This window comes from Macrotis lagotis, chromosome 7 (genome assembly GCF_037893015.1).
Source record: "Macrotis lagotis isolate mMagLag1 chromosome 7, bilby.v1.9.chrom.fasta, whole genome shotgun sequence".
NCBI classification, from domain to species: Eukaryota; Metazoa; Chordata; class Mammalia; order Peramelemorphia; family Peramelidae; genus Macrotis; species Macrotis lagotis.
In genome coordinates, this window is record NC_133664.1 from 185,457,533 (window position 1) to 185,484,297 (window position 26,765).

A 26,765-nucleotide genomic window follows, 5' to 3' on the forward strand; every position below is an offset into this window, starting at 1 on the left:
ATATGTCATACTGGAATCATATAGGTTTGTTTTTTTTTAAAAAATTTAAATATTTTATTTATTTGTTTTTTCCAATTACATGCAATGATAGTTTTTACCAATCATTTTTGCAAGGTTTTGAGTTTTACATTTTTCTCCCTCACTTCCTTCCCTACCCCCTCCCTCCCCTTGACAGAAACCAAGTTAATATAGGCTCTATAAGTCATATGATTTTTTTTTGCAAGGCAATGGGGTTAAGTGGATTGCCCAAGGCCACACAGCTAGGTAATTATTAAGTGTCTGAGGCTGGATTTGAACTCAGGTACTCCTGACTCCAGGGCCGGTGCTCTATTCATTGCGCCACCTAGCTGCTCCTAGTTGTATAATTTTTAAAGTAAGTTTTATGGACTTTTAAAAACACCATAGTTTGCCCCAATATCCTCCCAGAGAGTCATCCTACATAATAAATAGTATTTTTAGCCAAGAAAGAAAGAGAGGAAGAAAGCAAGAGAGGAAGAAAACAAGAAACAAAGCAAGCAAGAAAGAGAGAAAGAAAGAGAGAGAGAGAAAGAAAAAGAAAGAAAGAAAGGAAGGAAGGAAGGAAGGAAGGAGGAAAGGAAGGAAGGAGGAAAGGAAGGAAGGAATTTAGAAAGAGAAAAAAAACAGTCTGAAAGTATGTACAATGTACAATACTTGTGGCAATCCCACTTTTGCAAGAGGGTGGGGTGGAGTGAGCATGGAACAAGTTAGTAATACAGGTGAATAGGTCACCAGTCCTGAAGTTACAGAACACTTTTTGCCTCCAAATTAAAAAAAACCAAACAACTCTATAACCTAGACTCAACTATAAGTGACACAGTAACCCACTATCTCAAGACTACTTGGGTGAAAGACTCTGAGACATCTGATCTAAAATGTCACAATGTTGTTTCTGTTACAGTCAACATTAGCCCTCAGAATTTTCGTAAATTTATGGGAATTATCTTCCGAGAATAAGTTTATGTCCCTCAGGACCATGGCAAGATTCTCAAGCTCCTAGTTTTCTTACCTTATGTGGTTTTTATTTTTCCTCCACCAGTTCAGAAGTTTCTCTCACTCTCCTGGCTCAATTGTTCCCATGTTCCTTGAAGGTCTCATTTCTCTTCATGCTTATATATCAAGTGCCATTTATATACCATTTCTTGGAAATGGAGCTTTGATTTCATGGGTTGCATGGTCCATTCTTAAGTACAGGCTTGTCTACATGGGAGCCCTGTTAAAACAATTACACCTAATGTAAAATAAAAGCATTATTTTCTTTTTCTTTTTTGCTGCTAGTATATTATCTTTGATATCCTGGTTTGTTTTTAAAGCATTAAAGGTAATTTGTTTCCTTGAGTACATCACTTTAGGGACTTAACTATTTACAATGGACACAGAGAAAAACTAAAATGTTCTCATAAATTTGGGTCTAATTCAAGTGATTAAAGTCATTTACTGATTTACCACGTGTTCTTTCGAAAGGTCTAGAAGGCTAATGTAGTATCATCTTTAGTAAGAGCCATTCTGGAAATTGGGAGAGCAATATCATAGCTGGATTGAAATATTTCATTTCCCATAGTGTTTGCATCTGTACCTAATGGTGATTGTGAAAAATGCCTGTTTACAGTCATCAAAATGTATTTCTTTGACTGACTAGTCAGACAAAAAGCCTGACACTGGCTCCAGTGTGTATCCCTAAGGCTTAGAGCAGATGTTGGCTTGATAAGCCACTCATCTCTCCACCATTATTTTGAAAGCCTATTTGGAAGTAAATAGGCTTATTTCAAATGGCAATAAACTGAGCCAACATGATCAGAATATCTCAGCCTATTTTATCCCAATCTGCTCCCTAGGGAAGAGAGAACATTTGCTCAATCCCAGTGTTCACTAAAACAAAAATGAAATTGAAAAATAAATATACAAATTAATAAAATAGAAATTTAAAATAAATCCAAAAGCTCCCATTTCTGCCTTGCAGTTTTTCAGATCACTTATAAAATTTAATGAATACGTTTGCATCTACAAGATCAGATAAATGTCTTCAATATCACCTTGTGGAAGCTTTGGTGTTTTTATGTCTCTTATTTACATTCAAGTTGTGAGTTACAATGTATTGTAAATTTATCACTGGATGTTTATTGTCCCATCTCTCCAATTATATTATAAACTCCTCTAGGCTCTTGCCTCTAGGATGAAATAGAAACCTTCAGTTTGCCACTTAAAGTTCTCATGACCTATTTCCAGTTTACTTTTTTAACCATGTCAGAGTACTGTCCCATCATATACTCCATGTTCTAGTCAGACTGGTGTTTGGACAATGCTCTAATATCAATCTGTCTCCCAACTTTATGCCTTTGTGTGGAGTAAAATATTCTGAAGCTAGTAAATTTAAAGAAGTTGGGTGGTACAGTGGATAGAGCACTGGGTCTGGAGTTAGAAAGACCAGATTTCAAATATGATCTCAGATACTTAACTAGCTATATAAACTTAGACAAGTTACTTGTTCCTATTTGCCTTAGTTCTTCATCTATAGAATGAGCTGGAAAAGGAAATGGCAAACTCCAGTATCTTTGCCAAGGAAACCTCAAATGGAGTCATGAAGAATTAGACACAACTGAAAGAAATGAATGACAACAGCAAAAAACAAACTAGTAAACTGGTAGAACCTGGGATACCTCTGTCTGTTTTAGTTTCCTTATCTTTAAAATGAGGATACTTTATTTGACTTCTAGGCTCAGGTAAGAATTAGTACCAGTTTGGAGAATTTACAAAAAGTTGATACTCAGTTGATACTTTATCCCTAAGAGACATAGCAAGCAGGCAAAAAGTGAACATACACACATACTGGCAACACAGACAGAGATTTGGTCACACAGGATTGGGGTTACTTATAGGAGGGAGACATTTATTTGTTTTTTTTATTTATTTGTTTTTTTGTTTATTTGTTTTTTATTATTATTTATTTTAGCTTTTGCAAGGCCATGGCATTAAGTGACTTGCCCAAGGCCACACAGCTAGGTAATTATTAAGTGTCTGAGGCTGGATTTGAACTCAGGTACTCCTGACTCCAGGGCCGGTGCTCTATCCATTGTGCCACCTAGCTGCCCCTAGACATTTATTTGTGATAATATCTTGATGGGAATACAGACTCAGAGGGGGTGTTGGAGAAGTATAGGTTGGATGGGTTGGAATAATCAACAGCAAATGTGGGTGGGGCCATTCTTAATCAGAACTAAATGTGATGGGGAAATTTGAAGGGGAGGGGGTGGGGAGAGTATTGATAATCTGGTGGAGGTGCTTCCTATTCTGGATCAGATTGGATGAAGATTCATATTACATCAGGGACTCCAGGAATGAATGTTGGCACACAAACTAGGTCCCTTGACCAATCAGGAATCAAAGTAGTTCACAGAATTAGAATGAGTCAGGGCAGTGGAAAATACAGGCTGACTGATATTGGTTACATGTTCATGGCTCTTATAGCTGCTGAGCCTAAGTGACTCCATCTTGGGGTCCTACAACCTATAGCTACAACATCAAATAATATATTTCAAAAAACCCAAATATCACAGGAGATAGTAGTCCCTACCGTATAGGGTTATAGGAGGTTATTAAGAGTTATACTTTGCAAACCACAAGATGCTCTAGAAATGCTAGTTATTATTATTATTCTGAATTCTTCTTGAGATGGAATGGGACTGAACTTGTCGTTTCTTTGGTTTAAAAAAAAAAAGAACTCACCAAAAAGAGATGCCTTCTATTTATGCAGATCAGTACTTTCTTTACAGCTTATGGTCTCTAAGGGTTGCCTGGAGCAGTGGTACATTGGGCCAGTATTTATCAGTCAGGGCTTCAACCTAGGTTCTCATGACTCAGAGCAGTTTCCCCCACATTGCCTCTCTTTGTCATCTCTTACAAAGCAATAATATGCCACCATTCTTGTAAAATTTATTCATCCAGTCTCCAATTTATGCGTACCTATGTTTCCCCCTAGTTCTTGTCTATTACAATTTGAATATGTATGATCTCTCCAGGGGTATAGATATAGTTGTTTGTGACTCGATAGACCCAAGATGTATTGAATTTCAAGATTTTTTGAGTATAATTCCAAGTTCTTATTCAGATCCGTTTATATTGATTTTGTTCATGCAAAAAAGTTATTTAAGGGGTGACTAGGTGGCACAGTGGATAGAGCACCGGCCCTGGAGTCAGGAGTACCTGAGTTCAAATCCGACCTCAGACGCTTAATAATTACCTAGCTGTGTGGCCTTGGGCAAGCCACTTAACCCCATTTGCCTGGTAAAAACCTAAAAAAGCCCCCAAAACAAAAAAGTTCTTCAACTTTGTATGAATTATCCATTTTTCCTTCTCTGACCATTTAGTTACTTAATTAAGAATACTCCCCTAGCCATGAGGGCAACAATGACTAAATCGTTTGCCTGGAGTCACAGGCCTAGTAAATATGTGAATCAGGATTTGAATTCAGATTTTCCCTGACTCCATATATAGCACTCAATCCACATATAATGATGGAATTTAGGTTATTTAATCAAAATAAAGGAAGTGGAGATGTTTAGCCCAGAGAACAGAAGACTCAGCAAGACATTGTAGCTGGCTTTGAAAAGTTGTCATTTAAAAGTGGGAATTAAATTTACTCTTCTTAATCTGAAAGGGTAGAACTAAGAAAAATGAGTGGAAATTTCAAAGAGGAAAATTTAAGCTTGAGACAAAAGGAAAAACCTTCACCATGTTTAGCACTTTCCAAAAGTAGAAAGAGAAAAGTGGGACCTTTCTAAGATGAGTTCTTTATGTAAAGGTCAAGTACATTGCAGAGGGCATTCTTTTTCAGTTGTGCCTTGCACTAGATATCTACTGAGCTACTCTCCAAGCTAAAATTCTATGATTCTATGATTCTCTGCATTTTTAGTGGCCTGTGGATGGCTCTGCCTATTTCCAGGTACTATCTCATGGAGTTAATAACAAGTAATACTAATAATAGCTCCTGATATTTATAAAGTATCTTATGGTTTGCAAGAAGCTTTAAATATCTCATTTTTTAAATGCAGCATCATCTTTTTGAGCAGCCTTTATGGAAATAGATAATATAATATCACAGCTAAATCCAAATGCTCATTTCTTAGTGTTTATATCCAGCTATATTGATGCTTATTAAAAAAAATATCCTGTCTGACATTGTCTCCAATGTATAACTACACAGTCACCAAATGCCTTTATGGATCACAGGAAGAATAGTCAGTTCCTATTATGATTCTATTCACTAGAAAAGGAACTGAATTTAGGAAATCCTAGAATCATTTATTCACTGTCATTCATACACGTGTCCTAGTTCAAAGGAAATGCTAAGACCAAATTATCTATGTCTCTTAGAGATCTGGGGACAATGACAGTGGACTAAACCCAATTTAAGTTAGTACCTTCATAATTTAGGTAATGAAATAATATACTTCATTCAACAGTTAACATAAAAGGTTGCCATACTATAGAAAGGATAATTGATAAGGATATAAAACTTAGCTCAGGTAAATGCATCCTCTCTTTCTTCATAAAGAAATATGTCTGATCAATAAGTAGGGTATGGTGAGTAGGGTCTGAAAAGCCCTAAGTTCACATGAATGGGCCTCTTATAACCTTAAATGACCAGGAAGTTATATCAACAGGAACAGAAGCTTTCTGGAAACTATATGGTGATGTGGCTTGACTCTTAGCCTCTTGGGCTAATTAAATCTTGGGAAAATTCCCTTTCCTTTTAGGGAAAGAAATAGCCTAACCTATGTGGAGGAGTGATGAATCTCAGTTGATATTGATCCTATCACAACTTTCTATCTCCCATGTCTACTTCTGTCTTGATAATCTTGTTTAGTTCATTAATTATGGGGTTAGAGTGAATTTTCCCAGTCATAATGGGCTCTGTCTCCAACCTGTCTTTCTGTAACATTTTATCCTTCCTAAATCTTCTGTGTTTTGCTGAACCCTACTCACAAAACTTTGACATAACAAAATTGGTCTTTCTTGAGAAAAGTCAGGTAGATTTATATTGTGCATTTTCCTCTTTTCCTCCTGATATTAATGTAAGGAATAGAGGATATTGGATTTTTGAGAATTTTTCCAGACTTAGACAGTTTCTTCCCATAAATAGGTATGTTCTACATTCAGAAATTTCAGGAAAGACACTTTACTTGTTTAATTCTCACAAGTCTACTCTTTTGCAAATGAGCAAAGGAGTATATGAAATGTAAGACAGTTTTCATTTAATGTTTGATTCACAACATCCAATAGGGTCCCTTTTAAGCTCTGGGGATTCTCATTGCTTCTTTCATTTTCACAAATGCATCAGGTTCAAAAAAAATAAGGGCAGCTAGGTGGCATAGTGGATAGATCATTGGTGGAGTCCGTAGGACCTGAGTTCAAATCTGGCCTCAGATACTTAATAATTACCTAGTTGTGTGGCCTTGGACAAGTCACTTAACTCCATTGTCTTGTCTAAAAGAACTCCCCTAAACCAGATGCATCAGATTGCCCCAAATCAATGTTATATCTTTCTTCTGAGTACCCCTAAAGCACTGGGGTGCTTTCTCTAATCCTATAGGTTCAAGCTCCTATTTTATGTGAATCATCCATGATTAAAACACTTTAGAGCTAACTAACCTACTTACTTCAATTAAATGATAAAGACATATTTATTGTGAAAATGGGCAGTTAGGTGCATAAGGGGACTGGAGTCAAAAATACCTGAGTTTAGATTTGACCTCAGATATTTATTGCTGTTTGAACGTGGGCAAGTCATTTAAACCCAGTTTTCTCAGTTTCTTTCCTTATCTGCAAAATGAGTTGGAGAGAGAAATGGCAAATCACTATCTTTGCCAAGAAAACCCCAAATGAGGTAGTAAAGAATCAGACATTATGGAAATGACTGAATAACAACAAAATTTATTGTAAAGATATAGCAAAAACAGAAACAAAGCATTCCCTCCCCCCACTCTTGCTCTTGGGAACATGCTCTCCCCCATAATATCTCAGTCCTTTGGAAAGGTAGGTTCAAATTTAGAGCAGATTCTATAAAGTATATACCATACCAAGTTTATTTCCAAATATAATACAGTCAGCAGATGTATGAGTCGAAATCTTTGCTAGACTGTCACATAGATTACTTTTCATGACTTTATCTGCTTTCTCACCTGTGCTCAGCCTCCCACAAATCCTGAACTCCAGATCCCATAATTCTGGTGCTACCTCTTCTGATCTTTCACAGTATATAAAGTCACAGTGATCTCTTATAGTCCTTCAAAAAGCAGGAAGAATAGTAGACACAACAGAGAAAGAAACAATAGGAAGACTATTCACACATAGGTCATTCAGGGTCACCAGTTTTTGTCTCCTCACTTTAACACACTCAGGACAAGAGTCCTGGATTTAGATTTAGATGTCCTGGATTCAATTCCTATCTTTAAAACTAGGTACTTTGGAAAGTACTATACTGGAAGTTATTAGAACTAGTTTATATCTTGGTTCTACCATTTGCTACCTTGGTAGAGTGGAAAGAACACTAGTTTTGAATTTGGTCCTCTGATTCCTGCCTCTGAAGCTTGAGTTTCAAAAACTTACTACTTGTATGATTTGTTTAGTCATACTGGTTCTCAGATTCCAGTTCTATTTAAAAAAAAAGAAAAAAGTTTAACTAGAAAAAAGTTAAACTTCTAAGATCTTTTTAATCTCTATACTGATGAGCCTATAAATCCCTTTAATCTCTTTGTTCCTCAGTTCCCTAAACTGTAAAAGTGCTATGCATACTTTTGTTGTTGGACATTTGTTAAACATTTGCCAGCACATTCTTGCCTACCTGTACAAAATCATTTAGCTAGTAATAATGACCCTATTACTAATGATAATTTACATTTGTATACTTCTTTAAGATCTGCAAAGCACTGCCTTCAGATAGTTCAATCGGAGGTGCCACCCAGCTCTCATAGTGTGATTTCCAGACAAAACTTCACCCATTTGAAGTCTTCTTCCTTTAAAGATTCTCAAAACCATAGTAGATGAACCTTTATTGATTTAGTAGCTTTACTATTCAATCAGGAGACATAATTCATAGCAGTATAATAGGGAAAATGATAGGAAAATATTTTTACTTTAATGTTGGAACACACTCTCCCACAAACACACATGATTTCAGTGGGAAGAGTGGCTACATATAATATTGGGAACATACATGGAGAAGCATGTAATTAGGGCATAAATATGAAAGAGCAATCCCTATCCCTGATGAAGCAGGGCTGCTGCTCTCTCCAAGAGATGTCAAGATCTGCTCTTGTTACCTGATCTCTACTGGTCTTGTTTGATACATAGTTTCTGAAAAGATTTGTAGTCTATACTAAGTATTGTTCCCTGCTGGTGTTTTTTGGTGGTTGTTCGACTTTGCTCGCCTAGTTGCTTTTGATCACTACAGGTTTGTTTCCATTGCCTGTGGGATTGTAGAGATTCTTTTGGTGTCCAGTATCTGGTTTCCATTGGAGCCCTTAGTTGGCATGATATCTCTTCTCACCAGTTGGACAAGTGGGTCTCTGCCAAACCCTCTTATTTATTTGTTTGTTTGTTTGTTTATCTATCTATCTATTTATTTAAGTTAATTAGTTAATTAATCTATTTTAATGCCCTGAGGTTTTCTTGGTTGCATATCATTGAGAAAGTGAATTTTAATATACTCAGGCATTGGACTAAGGAAGAAAATCCTTTCTAGTCTCCTATCCCCCCTCCCCAATGATCTGAATGCTTTTAGAACCTGATCTAGAAAAATCTTTCCACTCTAGAAGAGCCCTTGCCTCAGATGTATCTTTCAGGTTTAATTCCACTATTTAATTCCAACATTTTCTGATCAGTGGGCCATACTACCCTGTCAGAGACTCCACTCTCACTGGCTAGGAAATCATGTATCCTCAAATAGATTTTTAGGAAAGCTTTGACAAAGAAACCCTATATATATATATATATATATATATATATATATATATATATATATATATATGTATATATATATATGTATGTATATATATATATCTGTGTGGGCTTGATCCTTTACATATTTGGGGGAGAGGGGAAAACTAAACCTATTAGTTAAAAAAAAAACCCAAAACCCAAACTAAATATAAGACAGCACAAAAGCTAAGCCCAGGGGGCAAGATCATTATCCACTCCTATCTAACCACACATGAATTTTTATATATAAATGAGCTAGAAAGCTTTTTTTTTCAGTGTTTATGTCTACCCTGAATCTCTGTTCCATTTTTTGAAAGATTTTATTTATTTTGAGTTTTACAAATTTACCCCTATTCTCGCTTCCCTCCCCCCCCCCCCACAGAAGGCAGTCTGTTAGTCTTTACATTGTTGCCATGGTATATACATTGATCTAAGTTGATTGTGATAAGAGAGAAATAATATACTTAAGGAAGAAAAATAAAGTATAAGAGATAGCAAAATTACATAATAAGATAATGGGTTTTTCCCCCTAAATTGAAGGTAATAGCCTTTGGTCTTTGTTCAAACTCCCCAATCTTTCTCTGCATACAGATGGTATTCTTCATCACAGATAGCCCAAAATTGTTCCTGATTGTTGCCCTGATGGAATGAGCAAGTCCATCAAAGATGATGATCACCCCCATGTTGCTGTTAGGGTACAATATTCTCTTGATTCTGCTCATCCTGCTCAGCACCAGTTCATGTAAATCCCTTCATGCTTCCCTGAATTTCCATCCCTCCTGGTTTTTTTTTTGTTAATATGCTTTTATTTATATATTATTAAAATATTCTTGTTGAAGAGTAAACATAATACCCCTCCCCCCACAAAACTATAGAACCTCATGAGAAATAAAGTAAAAGAAAGAGGAAAAAAATGTGTTTCAGTCTGTGTTCTGATACCATCAGCCCTGTCTCAGGTGCATCACATTCTTTATCATAAGCCCATCACAGAAGTTACTTCTATATTTTTCCACAGTTGCTGTTGCTCTTTGTAATTCCCTCCATCCATTCCTCCCCACTACCATATATTATATTTTCTCTCTCCTTTCACTCTGTCCCTCTTCTAAAATATGCTGTAGGGTAGCTGAGTGGTGCAGCAGACAGAGCACTAGTCCTGGGGTAAAGAGGCCCCAAGGCACATACTACCCCAGAGACCCAGCAACCACCTGGCCCCATGGTCCCAGACAGGGGACCCAATGCCAGCACCTTGCAAAAAGTAAAAAAGAAAATGTATTATATCTGACTATTCTCTTCTATGATCTACCCTTTCCTCTATCACCTGCATTCCTCCCTTCCCCCTGTCCCCCTTCTCTTCTTTTTTACTCTGGATGTCTATACCCTATTGAATGTGTATGTTGTTTCCTCTCTGAGTCATTTCTGATGAGGGAACCCTCATTTCCCCCTCGCCTTCCTCACTTCTATATCACTGCAAAATATCAGTACCAAAAACAAATCTTTTATATGAGATAACTTATTCCACCTCTCCTTTCTCTTACTCCCCACACATTTTCTTTTTAGCCATTGACTCCATTTTTATACTATATTATACCTTCAAATTCAGCTCTCTCCATCTATAAAAGCTCCTACCTTCTCTATTAAATGTGAAAGTTCATATGAATATTATCAGTATCATTTTTCTATGCAGGAATACATGCAGTTCATCATCATTAAGTCCCTCATAATTTACCTTCCTCCTCCACTCTCTATGCTTCACCTGAGTCCTGTACTTGAAGGTCAAACTTTCTTCAGCTCTGGTTGTTTTAACAGGAACATTTGAAATTCCCGTTTCATTGAAAGTCCATAATTTCCCCTGGAAGAGAGTGTTCAGTTTTTCTGGGTAGTTGATTCTTGGTTGCGTTCTAAGCTCTTTTGCCTTCCAGAATATTTTATTCCAAATCCTACAAGCCCTTAATGTAGTTGCTGCTAAATTCTATGTGATCCTGACTGCAGCTCCATGATATTTGAATTGTGTTCTTCTGGATACTTGTAATATTTTCTCTTTGACTTGGGAGTTCTGGAACTTGATTATAATATTCCTTTGAGTTTTTTTTTTTTTTGGATCTTTATCTGGGGGGGGAGATTGGTGAATTCTTTCAATTTCTACTTTGCCCTCTGCTTCTAGGATATTCTTTAGGAATTCTTTAAAAATGATGTCAAGGCTCTTTTCCTGATCATGACTTTCAGGTAACCCAATAATTTTAAAATTATCTTTTCTGAATCTGTTTTCCAGATCAGTTGTTTTTTTCAATAAGATGTTTCACATTTTCTTCTAATTTTTCATTCTTTTACTGTTGAAGTATGGTGTCTTGATTTCTCATAAAGTCATCGGTTTCCTTTAGCTCCATTCTACATCTGAAGGATTTGTTTTCCTTAGAGAGCTTTCTTGTCTCCTTTTCCATCTGGCCAATTCTGCTTTTTTTTTAAAGCATTCTTCTCCTCAGTAACTTTTTGAACCATTTTAATCCATTTGACCTAAGCTTGTTTTTAACATGTTATTCTTCAGCTTTTTTTGCATCTTCTTGACTAAATTGCTAACTTTGTTTTTATGTTTTTTCTGTATCTCTCTCATTCTTTTCCCAATTTTTCTTCTATCTCCCTTACCCGATTTTCAAAATCTTTTTTGAACTGTGTCATAGCCTGAGCCCAACTTCTATTTTTCTTGGAATCTTTAGATGCAGACGCTTGTATTTCCTCATTTTCAGACTGAGTATTTTGATCCTCCTTGGGATTGTAGACAAAGTATTTGTCAATGGTCAGTTTCCTTTTTTTCCCTGTTTACTCATTTTCCCAGTCTGTGCCTTGTTTTGGGGTGCTTCCTGAGTTTTTGAGTTTTATTGGGACACCCCCATAAGGACCTCTGTGTGTGAGGCTCTGACTGCTCTCCTGGTCTGTGAGGCTCTGACTGCTCTCCTGGTCTGTGAATGACCACAAGTGTACCCCTTTGCCACAGGGCTGGGGGCAGGGATCCTTGTTCTATGGGGGACCTAGACTGCAATCAGGATCTGAATGTGGTCAGAACCCCAGAGTTCTGTTCCAGGGACACAGGACAGACCTTGGGAGTCTCCCTCCACTCCCTTACCTTCAGTGGGCTGAGCACTTAGGGCACAACTGCCTAGAGGCTCCTGCTTGCCAGCTCCATTAAGTCTGCTTCTGTTTCCTGGATCTGGGCATACTGAGTGCCAGAGTCAGGCTGAGTGCCACGACCTGCTGAGGACCTGGGCTTTGCACTCGTTCTGGCAGAGGTCTTCCTGCTGATCTTCCAAGTTGTTCTTTGTACTCCCTGGGGTGCACGTCAGGAAACTGCTTCTGCTACCGGGAGCCAAGGTCCCAGGCCTATCCCATTTTTATAAAGCTGAAGTTCCAAGAGGTGATTTATCTATGATCATCCAGCTAAGTGTCAAAGCTGGGACCTTAACCCAGAACTTATTACTCCTAGTTCAAGATATGATTTTTGTCATAACTTAGTAACATTTATATAGCACTTTTTCAACAAATCACTTTACAAGAATTCATTTCATTTAATTCTTGAAAAAATCTTGGAAGGTAGGTGCAATGATTACCTCCATTTTATAGTTTAGGAAAGTGAGAAATTATATGACTTACCCAGGGTCACATAGCTAGTAAATTTTTTAGGCTGAATTTGAACTTGAGTCTTCCAGATTCCATGTCCAGAGATCCATCCACTATCCACCTAGCTGACATTGATTTGAAAAGGCAGAAAAATGTACATGAACAGGATCAATCACTCATATTCATTAAGATTTATAAAGTGGTTTCTGGTTAACCAGGTACATTTCCTTGCACATAGATATTTAATAATTGTTTAATGAATTGAGTTGAATCATGTGAGGTATGTTATTATTGCCCTCCATTCCCTGCTCTCTTTTCTTTTTATTTCTCTTAAATATTTTATTTATTTTTGAGTTTTGCAATATTTTCCCTAATCTTACTTCCCTCCCCCCACCCCCCAGAAGGCAATTTGCCAATCTTTACATTGTTTCCATTGATCCAAATTGAATGTGATGAGAGAGAAATCATATCCTTAAGGAAGAAACATAAAGTATTGGAGATAGCAAGGTCCTGCTCTCTTTTCTTAAATCTACACATAAAGAAACTGAGGTCCAGAGAGGCTGTTATAAAAAATCAAGAATTATTAGATTTAGTCTCCTGACCACAACTGAAACATTTTTTTCCTGCTGCTCCTATTACAATAAATTTTTATAAAAGTACTAATTAATATGCTAGAAACTAAACATGGGCCTGGGATGATCAATTATAGAAGTTCAGCAATAACTTATATTTATGTAGAACTCCACAGTTGCAAAGCAATTTACATGCAATATCACACTTAATCCCTTAAATTTGAAGGAGGTGAAGAAATTACACTGGGAGACAGGAAGTATTTAAAACAGGAAAAAAGTAGAAAGGGTACCAGTGAAATGATGAATGATGAATAATGAATGATGATAAAAATCTAGTTGGCTGAAGCAACAAGTTTGCATTGGTATCTGAAACAGAGGCAAAAGTTGCATTTTCTGCCTAAAAAAATAGACCACAGATAAAACTGGGAGCTTTCAATTATCCTAATCCAACTCCTTTATAAGTGAAGAAACTAAGGTTAAGTAACCCATTCAAGGTCACACAAATAATGTCAGAGATGAGGTTTCAATCCAAGTGCAAAAACCAGTACTTTTTCTGCTCTGATTTCACTGCTTCCTCAAGACTAGCCTTGAATGAAGGATAGTTTTTCTTTTGAGTAGTTTTGCCAAGGAAGCACATAGTATAAGAGGAAGAGAATGCTCCTCCAACTAGATCAGCTGAGAAGACCTTAACAATCAAATAGGTGAGAATTGTTGCAGCTGGGTATCACCACAAGACCTTTTAATGACCTTGTATTTGACCTCCTGAACAATTTTATTATTCCTGTTTTACTAAGGAAATCAAGTAAACCTGTATTCTTAAAGACTCTTCCAATAGAGTATAAATTCTTACAGACCAAATGAGCTAGAAAACCTTCAGATATGAGTCCAGAAACTGAACTAATTAAGTTTTAAAAAGCCAAGGGTGTAGTGAGGATCAAATGAGATAATGTATGTAGCTTTATATAAATGTCAGTTTACATTAGTCACCGTCATCATCATCTTCTCTTTATCTTCCTCCTCCTCCTCTTTCTTCTTCTTCTCCTCTTCCTCCTCCTTTTACATCCTTTTCTTCTTCTTCTAATCATCATTATCAAGTCACCAGGCCTCCAGGATGGTGAAGATTTCATTCCCTGAAACTTCTATTCCATACCCACTGAGCTCAAGCTATGTTTATAGAGCAATATAGGAGTATGCTAGTAAATGTTTAACAAGACTGGGGACATGGGGAACATATGCACACTTTAAATTTAATCTAAAACATTTAGTCTAGACTATCATAAAAACAATAAATTGAGCCCCTTATTTGTCTTTCTGCTATCTGAAGTAGAAATATGCTTACACTAAAAGTTTAGCAATTTGCTTTCCACAGTCAGAGCTAACTCAGGCACACAGCTAGGAAAGGTTCATCACTAAGATAGACAACAGACATTTATTAAGGTCTTATTATGTGATGGGACCTGGCTCTGATGGGAATGTGATGGGATAATGATGAGATTACTAATCCAAGCAAAAAGAAAAACAACCCTTGACCCCAAGGAGTTTACATTCCATTGGGTCAAGAGGCAATGCATAAACTGGAACTGAAAAATGGGAACTGGGAGTAGAAAGAGGGGGGAAAAAGCTAGAATATGGTGACAAAGTCTAAGAAGTTAGAAACCCAGCTGAGAGGGGAATGAAGCATGGCTGGCTGGGGACAAAAACCAAACAAAAACCCCAATCCCCAAAAAGTAACTCATCCCTGGTTAAAGGACCCAACAGAAAGGTAAGATATTTTAGAGTGAAGAGGCATCAGCTTCTGAAGGAAGTTTCACAGTGAAAAGCCATCTGAGTATGAGAGGTGAAGTCCATAAGCTAGACTATAGCAATAGACAAGGATTACCTTTCATGACAGAGATTTGTGATGATAATAATAAAAATTCACATTTATATAGAATTTAATGATGTGCAAAGTGCTTTTTACAAATATTTTCCTACTTCATCCTCACAACAATTCTGGGAGGTAAGTGCTATTATTAAGGTAACTGAGGTAGATAGACTAAGGGACGAGGGTCAAGTCATTTCAATTTAATAAGCATTTATTAAGTACCTACTGTGTCTAAAGTTAGGTTTGGACTTTAGTCTTCCTGACTCCATGTCCATGCTCTTCACATCATCTGACTGGCTCTGAGATATGATATGTGGAATGAATATGCACAGGGATGAAATTACATTCTTCAAGTACTGAAATTATGTACTTCAAGTACTGAAGTAAGTAAAATTTAAACATTCACTGCCAGGACAAGAGGAGAGAATTAGAGAATTACATCCTTGAGTATTGACAGGGAAATATGATAAATAGTTCAACCCTGGCTAATCTCAGGTTTAATGTATTGCTACAGTGAAATGCAAAAATCCATTAAATTAGGCAGATTCATTGCCTCAAAAACAAGTTTTGAAACACTCCCAGAACAAGATTTTTCTTCAAAATAGGCTCATGGTTATTGTTTTTGTGGAGAGGCATGATAGAACAGTGGAATGAATACTGGACCCACAGTCAGAAGAAGTTTGGATTTCATGACTCTGATAATTGACATTTTATAACTGACATTTTATCTCAGCTTCAATTTTCAATTCTTTACCTGTGTAAAATAGCAATAAAAATTCCTGTAGTACCACTTTATAAAAATCAGCTATTATTATTATTGCAAAATAGTAAATCAACAAGTATATGGCAAGCACTGTGTTGAACTATGAGGATGCCTAGAAAGTTAAAGACAGACCTTGACCTCAAGGAGCTCCTAATCTAATGCAGGGGAGACAAAAAGCAAAGGGCTATATATAAAAAAGCTACATAAGGGATAAATTGGAGATGATTGAGGAAAGGTATTAGTGTCAAGGAACATCAAGAAAGATGGGATTTTAGCTGGGACTTGAAGGAAGACAGGGAAGTATATTATTGGAATTGCATTCCAGGGATAATATAATCAAGTTTCATTTTTAAAAAACCTTTAAATTATGTCAATGTTTTTTTGGCTGGGATGGGGGAAATTAGTTTTCTAATCCTCCTATAGATAAAAGCCCTTTGATTTTTGTCAAGGTTTTTATCCAGACTTCTGAGATATTAGCACCCCCTTTCCCTTGACAAATTATGGTATCATTGAAAATATTTATACTATGAATCCCTCAAGGGGATAAACAAGCAATAACACTTTTTTTTCTTTAACAGTATCATCAAACCCAATAATTATGGCTTGAATCTAAGCTGAAGGAATTATAACAATGATTCTGACTATAGTAGTTAGAAAATGGACTTTATTCCTCCACACCTAAAACACCAATGAGGTCCTCTAGTATCTTTAAATGTTACAAATGAGTATTCCCAGTCATATCACTGGGGCAAAGAATATCAATAATCAGAACTGATGCCTTTTTTTGAGATGGGTACTTTATCAAGAGAGTTAATTCAAACATGCCTGAAAAAAATGAGCCCAGCCAATTCAATATACCTTCTTATTGCTCCCTTGCTAGGTCCGTAAATAGAAGAACCAATATTATCAGTTCTCCACTGCAAAGGAAGCATGACTTTTTCCATTCTGTTCATATCGACTCCAGGCAGATAGATATGGCTTTTGTGCTTCTGGTTTCTTATCTCAAGAGCTAGCTAATTGGGCTTTGCTTGACACCAAGCAGTTGGAGAGCTAGTTAAATTACTAGGGTTTGAACCCCTGTTGATCTCTGTTAGCAAGCATAATGAACAGAATACTGTATTTGGAGTAAGGAATACCAGTGTTTGAATATGGCTATGGGCTAGTCATTTGACCTTTGATTTCTTTGTCTATAAAATGGGGTGACAATCAAATCTCAATATATTAGGAGACACCCTGTTTTCCCGCGCTAAGAACCAGCAAGCAGACTGTGCCCTGAGCTTTACTTAAAATAATCCTTTGTGCTCACCTTCTGGATGATCCCAGCCACAGGAAAGGATTGTTGTTATGGAAAATGCTCTGGAAAATGTAATGTTTTCTAATAATGACACTTTTCTTCTGGGTTATGAGGATAAAATGAGATAATGTATGTTAAATGTTCTGCAAAATTTAAAGCCCTGTATAAATATTAGCTATTATTAAAGTAGTGAAATTTTCTTTAAACATACAAACAATTGGAACTGAAATGTAGCAATTGCCTATAGCCTATAAAAACAAACAAAAGACTCAAGCTCCCTGATACTAATAGACTTTGCTCTCATTTTGTTAGGGAGTAGAAAATATATTCAAAAAGAAAAGAGATTTTTATCTTTAGAGTAGTTGATAATTCTCTGTGGTACATGGAAAATATGTTCCATTTGAGAAAGCATTTTTTGAAATATTTATTTCTACAGAAGTTTAAATACTTCTGCTGCATCATTCTGGAAATTAGTAGACAATTCACCAAGTTAGGAAGCTTATTATCACTGTTTCTTCATGAATTATTAAGTCAATAAAAACGAGTCACATTCTGTGTGTCAATGCTGTGCTAGGATGATGTGAATGTAATTCATGGATTTTTAAAAAAAATAATTATCTATTTATTTTTAGCATTCTTTCTTTTTAAACTTTGATTTCTAAATTCTCTCCTGCCACCCCTTCTCCATTCACTGAGAAGGTAAGCAAAATTATATTAATTATCCTTGTGAAATAATGCAAAATATATTTCCATATTATCCATAGCACAAAAAAGCCCCCCCAAAGGGAAAAAATTTAATTCAATTTGCACTTTTGAGTTCATTAATTCTCTGAAGGTGGATAGCATTTTTCTTCAAGAATCCTTTGTAATTGTCTTGGATCATTGTATTGATCAGAGTAGCCAATTCTTTCATAGTTGATCATTATGACAACATTGTGATTATTGTGTACAATAATCTTCCTTCCGCTTGCTTCTTCTTCTTTCATGTTTTAACATGTTTTTTCTGAATACCGCCTCCCTAGTCATTTTTAACAGCACAATAGCATTCCATCATAGTCATATGCTACAACTTGTTCAGTCATTCCCCAATTGATGAGCATGCCTACAATTTTTAATTTTTTGCAACCACAAAAAAAGCTGCTATAAATATTTTTGTACAGATATATTCTTTTCCTTTTTTTCTTTGATCTCTTCTGGGCACTAACCTATTGGTGATATTGAATGCAATTAATTGATGACTTTGAAGCAAGGGTCAATTCATTATGGATAAAATCTATTGGAGATAAAATTCAGAGATAAGGTAGGAAATAATAAAGGATGCCAAACAATCTGGTCATTTTACCTTGTTTAAAATAAAATGAAGTTTCTATTGTGAGTAATGTAGAATATTTTAAAATAACCAGAGTACTATTAGAAAAAATATTATTTAAAAAAGGCATAATATAAACATGTAAATAACACAAAATAAAATAATGATTCATAACATGCATTAATGTTACATTTCTATTCTTAAGATATTTTTCTTTAATTTGTCTTATTTTAAGGTAGACTTTGGAGATAAGAGAAGTTGATATAGCTAGTTTTACTTACCAAGTGTATAAAATTCATATACCCAGGGTGGCAAGGTTGCACAGTGGGTAAAGCACAGGCCCTGGAATCAGGAGTTTCTGAGTTCAAATCCAGCCTCAGACACTTAATAATTACCTAGCTGTGTGGCCTTGGGCAAGCCACTTAATCCCATTGTCTTACCAAAAAAAACCCTAAAAAAATTCATATCCCCATATACATTATCTCATAGTCAAGGGAACCTTTAAAAAAAGTTGTAATTGGTTAATTAGTTTTTCAGACTATGAGAAGACAGTCTAAAGAGAATCCATGACTATGACAAAGAAATGCATTTTGGGGGATATAGCTTTTTTTTTTTAGGTTTTTGCAAGGCAGATGGGGTTAAGTGGCTTGCCCAAGGCCTCACAGCTAGGTAATTATTAAGTGTCTGAGACAGGTACTCCTGACTCCAGGGCTGGTGCTTTATCCACTGCGCCACCTAGCTGCCCCGTGATCACTCTATTGTTGAGAATAGCTAAGCCTATCAATGTTGGTCTCCCAGAATGTTAGTTAGTGTACAATGTTCTGGTTCTGCTCACTTCACTCAGCATCAGTTTAGGTAGTCTTTCCAGGTTTTTCCAAAATCTGCCTGCTCATCATTTCTTATAAAGCAATAATATTTCATTGCATTAATATGCTACTTGATGGGTATCCCCTCAATTTCCAATTCTTTGCCTCCACAAAAAAGAACTGCTATGAATATTCATGTACATGTGGGTCTGTTTCCTGTTTTTATGATCTCTTTGAGAGATAGACCTAGTAGGAGTATTGTTGAATCAAATGCATAGTTTTATTGCCCTTTGGGCATGGTTCCAAACTGATCTCCAACATGATTAACATGTGAAATCCTACAAAACACATTTTCATGTTAGCTATTAAAAAAAATAAGAAAAATAAAATAGAAAAAAAATATGCCTCAATTTTCATTCAGAGTTCATCAATTTTCTTTCCAGATGTTGACAACATTTATTTTCTTGAGCCTTTTAAAATTATCTTGAATCACTGTATTGATAGGAATAGTAATTCTTTTACAGTTAATCTTCCTTTTAATATTACCCTTTCTATCCACTACACCACCTAGCCGCCCCCAATATAGTTTATTTCTACATTATCTACTTTCTCTGTCTCTCTCTCTCTGTCTCTGTCTCTGTCTCTCTGTCTCTCTGTCTCTCTCTCTCTCTCTCTCTGGAATAAAATGGAAAAAGTTCACCCAAACTATCCAATATATTGAAAAAAATTTGATATCATATGCAGATTTGATTTAAATCAACAAGCATTAATTAAGTACCTGCTATTTGCCAAGCATCAGTAATGGTTAAAGCACTCCTTGTGCTCAAGAATCTTATACTCTAATTCCACATCTATAGTCCTCAACATTTGCAAAGAAGTGGGTGAAATATGTTCTTATATCTCTTTCTTGAGGCCAGGTTGGCCCAGGTTATTGTTTCACATAACTGTTTCAATTGTTTGGTTGTTACTCTTCTTTCCATTTATATTATTGTTTTTTTGTCTACTATTTTCTTAGCACTGTTTATGTCACTTTGTATCAGTTCATATAAATCCATGCTTCTCTGTAGTCATCATATCCATCATTTCTTACAACACAGTTGCATTCCATTCCATTCACATAATATAGCTTGTTTGTTCATTCATTCCCTGTAAATGAACAACTACTTCGTTTCTAAGTTATTTACTGCTGAAAAAATGCTGCTATACCTCTTTTAGTGTATCAATTAGGCCTTTTCCTTTTGCCATTGAAGATGACTCATTTTTATTGTGACTGGGACCTTAGTTACTATGGTCACTTTCTAATAAAGACCATGAGCCAAGTCAGTATGGCAAAGGTGAGAGAAAGGCATTCATTTTTAATGATCTGTCTCATTTAGCATTAATGCACATGGAGCTGTTTTTAATATATCAGTAAATGACAGTTCCGAATCAATGATGCCTAAGCTGAGGGCAATCTGAATTATATTTAATGTATTTTGACAGTCATTAAGAGACTGTTAGAGGACTAGCTATGAATTCATTATTTGTATAAACCAATTCATATTTATAGCTTATTATAATAAGGCTAGACCATCAGATTTTAAGGTATTTTTCCTCCAGAGGCTTTCTTGATAACACAAATGATAGTTAATGATAAGCTTCTTCCCCAAGTATTATCAAGTTAGGTGGTCAGTCAGAGCTGGCCTTTTAACTGTATAATTTGCAATCATGGAAAATAGCCATGTTTAAATGTCAGTCACAAGTCTAGGAAGCTGAGGCATCAGAATGCAAGATCTGCATCAAACTTCAGTTTCTATTTTCTTAAAAGAGAGAATTTTTTAAAACAGAATATATATAGAAGGAACCAGGCTGATTTTTTAAAGTTGCATTTAAGAAGTAAGATAGGACATGACTTACTATCATCTTGGATAAATACATACAGAGGAAACATTTAGTTTTTGTGAAAAGTGAATTTTCTTTTTTTTTCAAGGCAATGCAGTTAACTGACTTGACCAAACTCACACAGTTAGGTAATTATTAAGTATGTGATGTTGGATTTGAACACAGCTCCTCCTGACTTCAAGGCTAGTACTCTATCCACTGCGCCATCTAGCTGCCCCAATTTTCACCCACTTCACACACATAATCAAATTTTATTCCTTATCCATAGAAAGATTATTTTCTTGTTTGAAAAAGTCTTTATGACAATAATTAACATACACACAAATCAAAGGTATCCTTGCTGAAGTTTCAAGAAGGGAATAGAAAGGTTTTTGTAAATGATACTCTACATTAGAACATACCTGTAGTATGAATGAACCCATATGAACCCAATGAACCCATAGTTCATTGAAAGATACAGAGAATGCAGGATGCATTTATTATTTAATGAACATCACAAAAAGAATTTTTATGTCAAAATGAAATGTCATCTTAATCATTTATAACATCGTTCTTACATATATCAAATTCATGAAGGTTCTGTGAAATAAATGTATGCAAGAAGTTTTGTGGCTCAGAAAATGGAATTTTTGTCTGGAGTCAGGAAAACCTGAATTTAAATTTAGTCACAGAAACTTTCCAACTCTGTGAGTCTTAGCAAGTCATTTGAGCTCTGTCTCTGTTTTCTCATTTGTAAAATGGGGATTATATAATAGAACCTTCCTCCAGGGCTGTGAGGACAAAATGAGATAATATTTGTAAAGAATGATATAAATGTTAGCTATTTATTTTTGACTTTGTGAGGCAGTGGGATAAAGTGACTTGCCCAAGGTCACACAGCTAGTAAGTATCAAGTGTTTGAGGCTGAATTTGAACTGAGGTCCTCCTGACTCCAGGGTCAACATTTTATCCACTACACCACCTAGCTGGCCCAGATGCTAGCTGTTATTACTAATGATGACATTAAAAACCACAATGATGCTCTGTAGCATCATATGAAAGAAAACATAGGGACATTATGCATCAAAGATATTATCAATGTCATGGAAAATATCTGGCATATAGTGAAAATACTTCAGCTTGTGGATGACATTTATTGATTTCATTAAGCCCAAGAATATTGCAGAATAATATTATTGTAGAATGTAATGCAAAAAGTTTTTACTGTAATGTCTATATAGGAAAAAAACCCAAGTGAATGAAAAAAATGTTTATTGTGTACTTGATGAAAGATGAGCAAACCATAGAATTTTTATATCATGAAATATATACTGTACAGACACTATACCATAAATGGGGCCAAAATTGAAAGGGAGGTCTATAGCAGACTGGACTGCCTTTGAGAAACCATGCAGTGTTTTTAAAAAACATAATTTTATATATAAGTAATAAATTAAAAATCAAATCATTTATTTTAGCAAGCAGTTTTGAAAATGTATTTCAAATTCTTTCCCACCCACTAATCTCTTCTCCACTTACTGAGAAGATAAAGTTTTCTTCCTTCCACCATTCCCTTCCCCCTCTAAGATAACAAGTAATCTGATGTACCTTATATTTGTGCAATCATGTTATACATATTTCCATATTAGTAATGCTGTGAAAGAATTAGAATGAAAAGGAAAAACAATGGAAAAAACAAAAAACAAATTTAAAAAGTGAAAATAGTATACTTTGATCTGCATTCAGACTTCATAGTTCATTTTCTGGATGTGGATGACATTTTCCATCACAAGTATTTTAGAATTGTCTTTGATCACTGTATTTTTTTGCAAGGAAGATGGGGTTAAGTGACTTGCCCAAGGTCACACAGCTAGGTAATTATTAAGTGTCTGAGACCAGATTTGAACCCAGGTACTCCTGACTCCAGGGCTGGTGCTTTATCCACTGTGCCACCTAGCTGCCCTGTGATCACTCTATTGTTGAGAATAGCTAAGTCTATCAATGTTGGTCTTCCAGAATGTTAGTTAGTGTACAATGTTCTGGTTCTGCTCACTTCACTCAGCATCAGTTTAGGTAGTCTTTCCAGGTTTTTCCAAAATCTGCCTGCTCATCATTTCTTATAAAGCAATAATATTTCATTGCATTAATATGGTACTTGCTCAGTCATTCTTCAATTGATGGGTATCCCCTCAATTTCCAATTCTTTGCCTCCACAAAAAGAACTGCTTATGAATATTCATGTACATGTGGGTCTGTTTCCTGTTTTTATGATCTCTTTGAGAGATAGACCTAGTAGGAGTATTGTTGAATCAAATGCATAGTTTTATTGCCCTTTGGGCATGGTTCCAAACTGATCTCCAGCATGATTAACATGTGAAATCCTACAAAACACATTTTCATGTTAGCTATTAAAAAAAATAAGAAAAATAAAATAGAAAAAAATATGCCTCAATTTTCATTCAGAGTTCATCAATTTTCTTTCCAGATGTTGACAACATTTATTTTCTTGAGCCTTTTAAAATTATCTTGAATCACTGTATTGATAGGAATAGTAATTCTTTTACAGTCAATCTTTCTTTTAATATTACCCTTTCTATGTATAATGTTCTCTTAGTTCTGTTTACTTCACTTGATGAAATGCTTTAAGTGACATGCTTTAAGTTTCTCTAAAAAAAAAAACCAAGAAGACTATAAGTACTGCATCTAGCTTGCTAGTTACTTTTCTGCACTGTTTCCTTAGTCATACCCTCTCAGGTCCCATGGATCAACGGAATCTATTGACTTGTCTCATCATTAGACAATAATAATTTGGATATAATTATTAGGGATGGAGTTCTTCCCTCTGAAGTTAAAGAAAAGTCACCATCCATTTTCTACATTCTCCTCATGTTCTCCTTTGCATTAAAGTCACTGATTAACCAAGTCTATGTCAAGTTTGGAGGATCTTATCAATTTCTTCACATAATTACTTTGTCCCTTAATTCTCTGCAATATATATAATATATATATATATATATATATATATATATATATAATGATTATACTTGTGGTAGTTTTTTTCTCTTGTTCTTGTGATAAGCACTGCAGGGTCAAATGAATAAGTATTCCATGAAATTAGGTTTCTTGTTGTCTTTAGATACAAAAAGAGACACATTTTCTCAATTCCTTTGTGATCCATTCAAGAAGAACAAGTGAATCATCCTTCCATTTAGCTGACAATTCTTTTTGTCCTCTGGCTTTATTTACTGTAGGAATATCAATATTGTTGTGGTTCATTTTTTTCAATATATGGTTCATCCAAGGATATATTGCATTTTAAAAATGAATGTGTACAGGGGCTATGATTTTATTGAAGAAAGGAAATCCCTCCAAGGGCAAATTATCTTTAATATCAAGCCTTAAAAAGTTACCTGGAAACACTGTGAGGTTCAGTGACAAACTTGGGATCTTCATGCTAATGAGTATAAGAAGCAAGGCTTGAATTCAGATCTTCCTAATTCCCTGAATGGCACTCTGTCTACTACATTAAGTAGGAAACACCAATTACTCAACAATTTCCAAAAAAAAAAGCATTATTTCCAGCTTCTTTCTTTTCAAATCTGGGACAAGTCCATCATCTACCCACTATATCTATTGAAGGCAAAGACATTATTGAAACATTATATTCAACTGTATTGCATCATATAAATAACAGGCAGTCTTCATCCATTTGGTTTTTCCTATGTGAGTTAGTCCGAAATCTTGTAAATGCAAATCTCATTTAGGAGACTTGGTAATGTTGTGAGGGTTTGATGCAACCAGTAAAATGTTATTTGATATAGAATTATCTACATGATCCCACAATCTATGGGTACTCTCTTTTGTATTGGACATCCTCCATGATAATGGTAAACTTTGGTAAGCATATTTTAAATTTAATGAATATTAAAACATTAGTAAAATTAGATTTTCTTAATGATTATTAACATTTAAACTAAACTATGATACAATAAGAGCAAGAGATAATAGGATACAGTATTCTACTGACAGCTAGAAAACATGAAAAGATCTAAAGAAAAGTGTTCAATATTTGGGTTCCCCTGATTAGATCCATGGAATGAGGTAGACAAGAATCACTTTGGAGTTGGAGTTGTGGGAAATGCAGTCCTTGTAGCCCCTAAACAATGACAATTCATTTGATTCTCTAGAAACTTTTAGTCTTTTTCCACTGACTGAAGTTATAGGGCAAAGTATCTTAATGACAACAACAACAACAAAAAGACTATTAAATTTAAAAAAAGAAAGCCCTTCATAGGTAGAGGTAGAGAGAATTCCTTTAATTGATCACATCTAAGATTGATTATATGAGGAGTGAGTTTTTTTACTTCCTCCTATAGAATTTGAGTGACCCATTTCTGTGAGCTACTTTAGCTTGAAAGAATGAAAAAAACAAATTTCTAACAATTTTCAGGACTTTCTACACATACCTTGACTAATCCTTTATTTGTACTCTACTTTAAAACCCCTTTAAAGCTAATGATTTTTCGGGGTGGCTAGGTGGTACAGTGGATAGAGCACCAGCCCTGGAGTCAGGAGTACCTGAGTTCAAATCTGGCCTCAGACACTTAATAATTACCTAGCTGTGTGGCCTTGGGGCAAGCCATTTAACCCCATTGCCTTGCAAAAAAAAAAAAACAACTAAAAAAAGGTAATGATTTTTCTTTTGCCTCTGACATCTGTCAACTAAATGAAAAGTCCTTGCTAAATTGACCAACTCTGGATTTTTATTTCTTTTGGGAAGGAATAGAACTATTTATCCACTTGTGACCATAGCATGGAATTTTAAAGAAACATTTTAGAAAAGGGGAGCCACATCTCAATCTAGCATATTTGCAGGATTAATTTTGTTGGGGGATGAGGACCATATCTCTAATTTAATTGATAACAGGAACTACCAAGACTAGATCAGTACCTATTCTGGAATTTATAGTCTTAGAGAATTGCCATGGATAATTGAGAGGTTAAGTGACATATCTGAGCTCACACATTCAAAGGGATGATGCTCAGATCCCACATCTTGTGCCATAAGTGTGACCTTGGACAATACATTTCATGTCCTTGGGCCTCATTTTCCTTTCCTGTACAATAAGGGGATGGATTAGGTGACTTCTGAGAATTCCACTTTCTTTATGATCTTACAGGTGATCTCACTGGATCCCAGATCTTTTTGACTCTAAGGATAGCTCCCTAACCATTATGTCATCCTGCCTCTCAGTGACTCAGAATGGCATCTATATCTTTATAGAAAAGGATAATTAAAGTAAACTCTAAACAGCAGTAAACAACATCTTGACCATAGTAGTTGTTGAATAAATATTATTAAATTGCTAATACTTATAAATAAAGACTTTGAAGTATCCAAAAATAGCAATAATTTTTTTAATTGGAACAAAGTCACTATTGATTTTTAGATTTTTTGAATCTTAAGAAATGAAATGAAAATAAAAACTGTTTATTAAGTAGGTATTTTTAAATAATTGAAGCATGATGGGATAACCTAAATCCCTTCTGGCACTAAACTTTATGATCACAACCTGTCCTTTTTCAGGTATTATCACTTTTTAACTCATTTTATCTGGATCATAAATAATGGCAACAGTCAACCATTTGATAGAGCTCCCAGCTAGGGAACAGAGCCCAAAGGTTACAATTTTT

At 35.4% G+C, this 26,765-nt stretch overlaps 1 long non-coding RNA gene across 1 annotated transcript in view; it reads right to left on the reverse strand.

Moving 5' to 3' along the window:
- Positions 1-318: 318 nt before the first annotated feature.
- Positions 319-26,765, reverse strand: part of LOC141493213 (uncharacterized) — a 186,931-nt gene continuing 160,484 nt past the window's right edge. The window contains exon 5 of the long non-coding RNA XR_012470154.1: positions 319-1,231. This is a non-coding gene — a long non-coding RNA (uncharacterized LOC141493213). The remainder of the gene's footprint in view (positions 1,232-26,765) is intronic.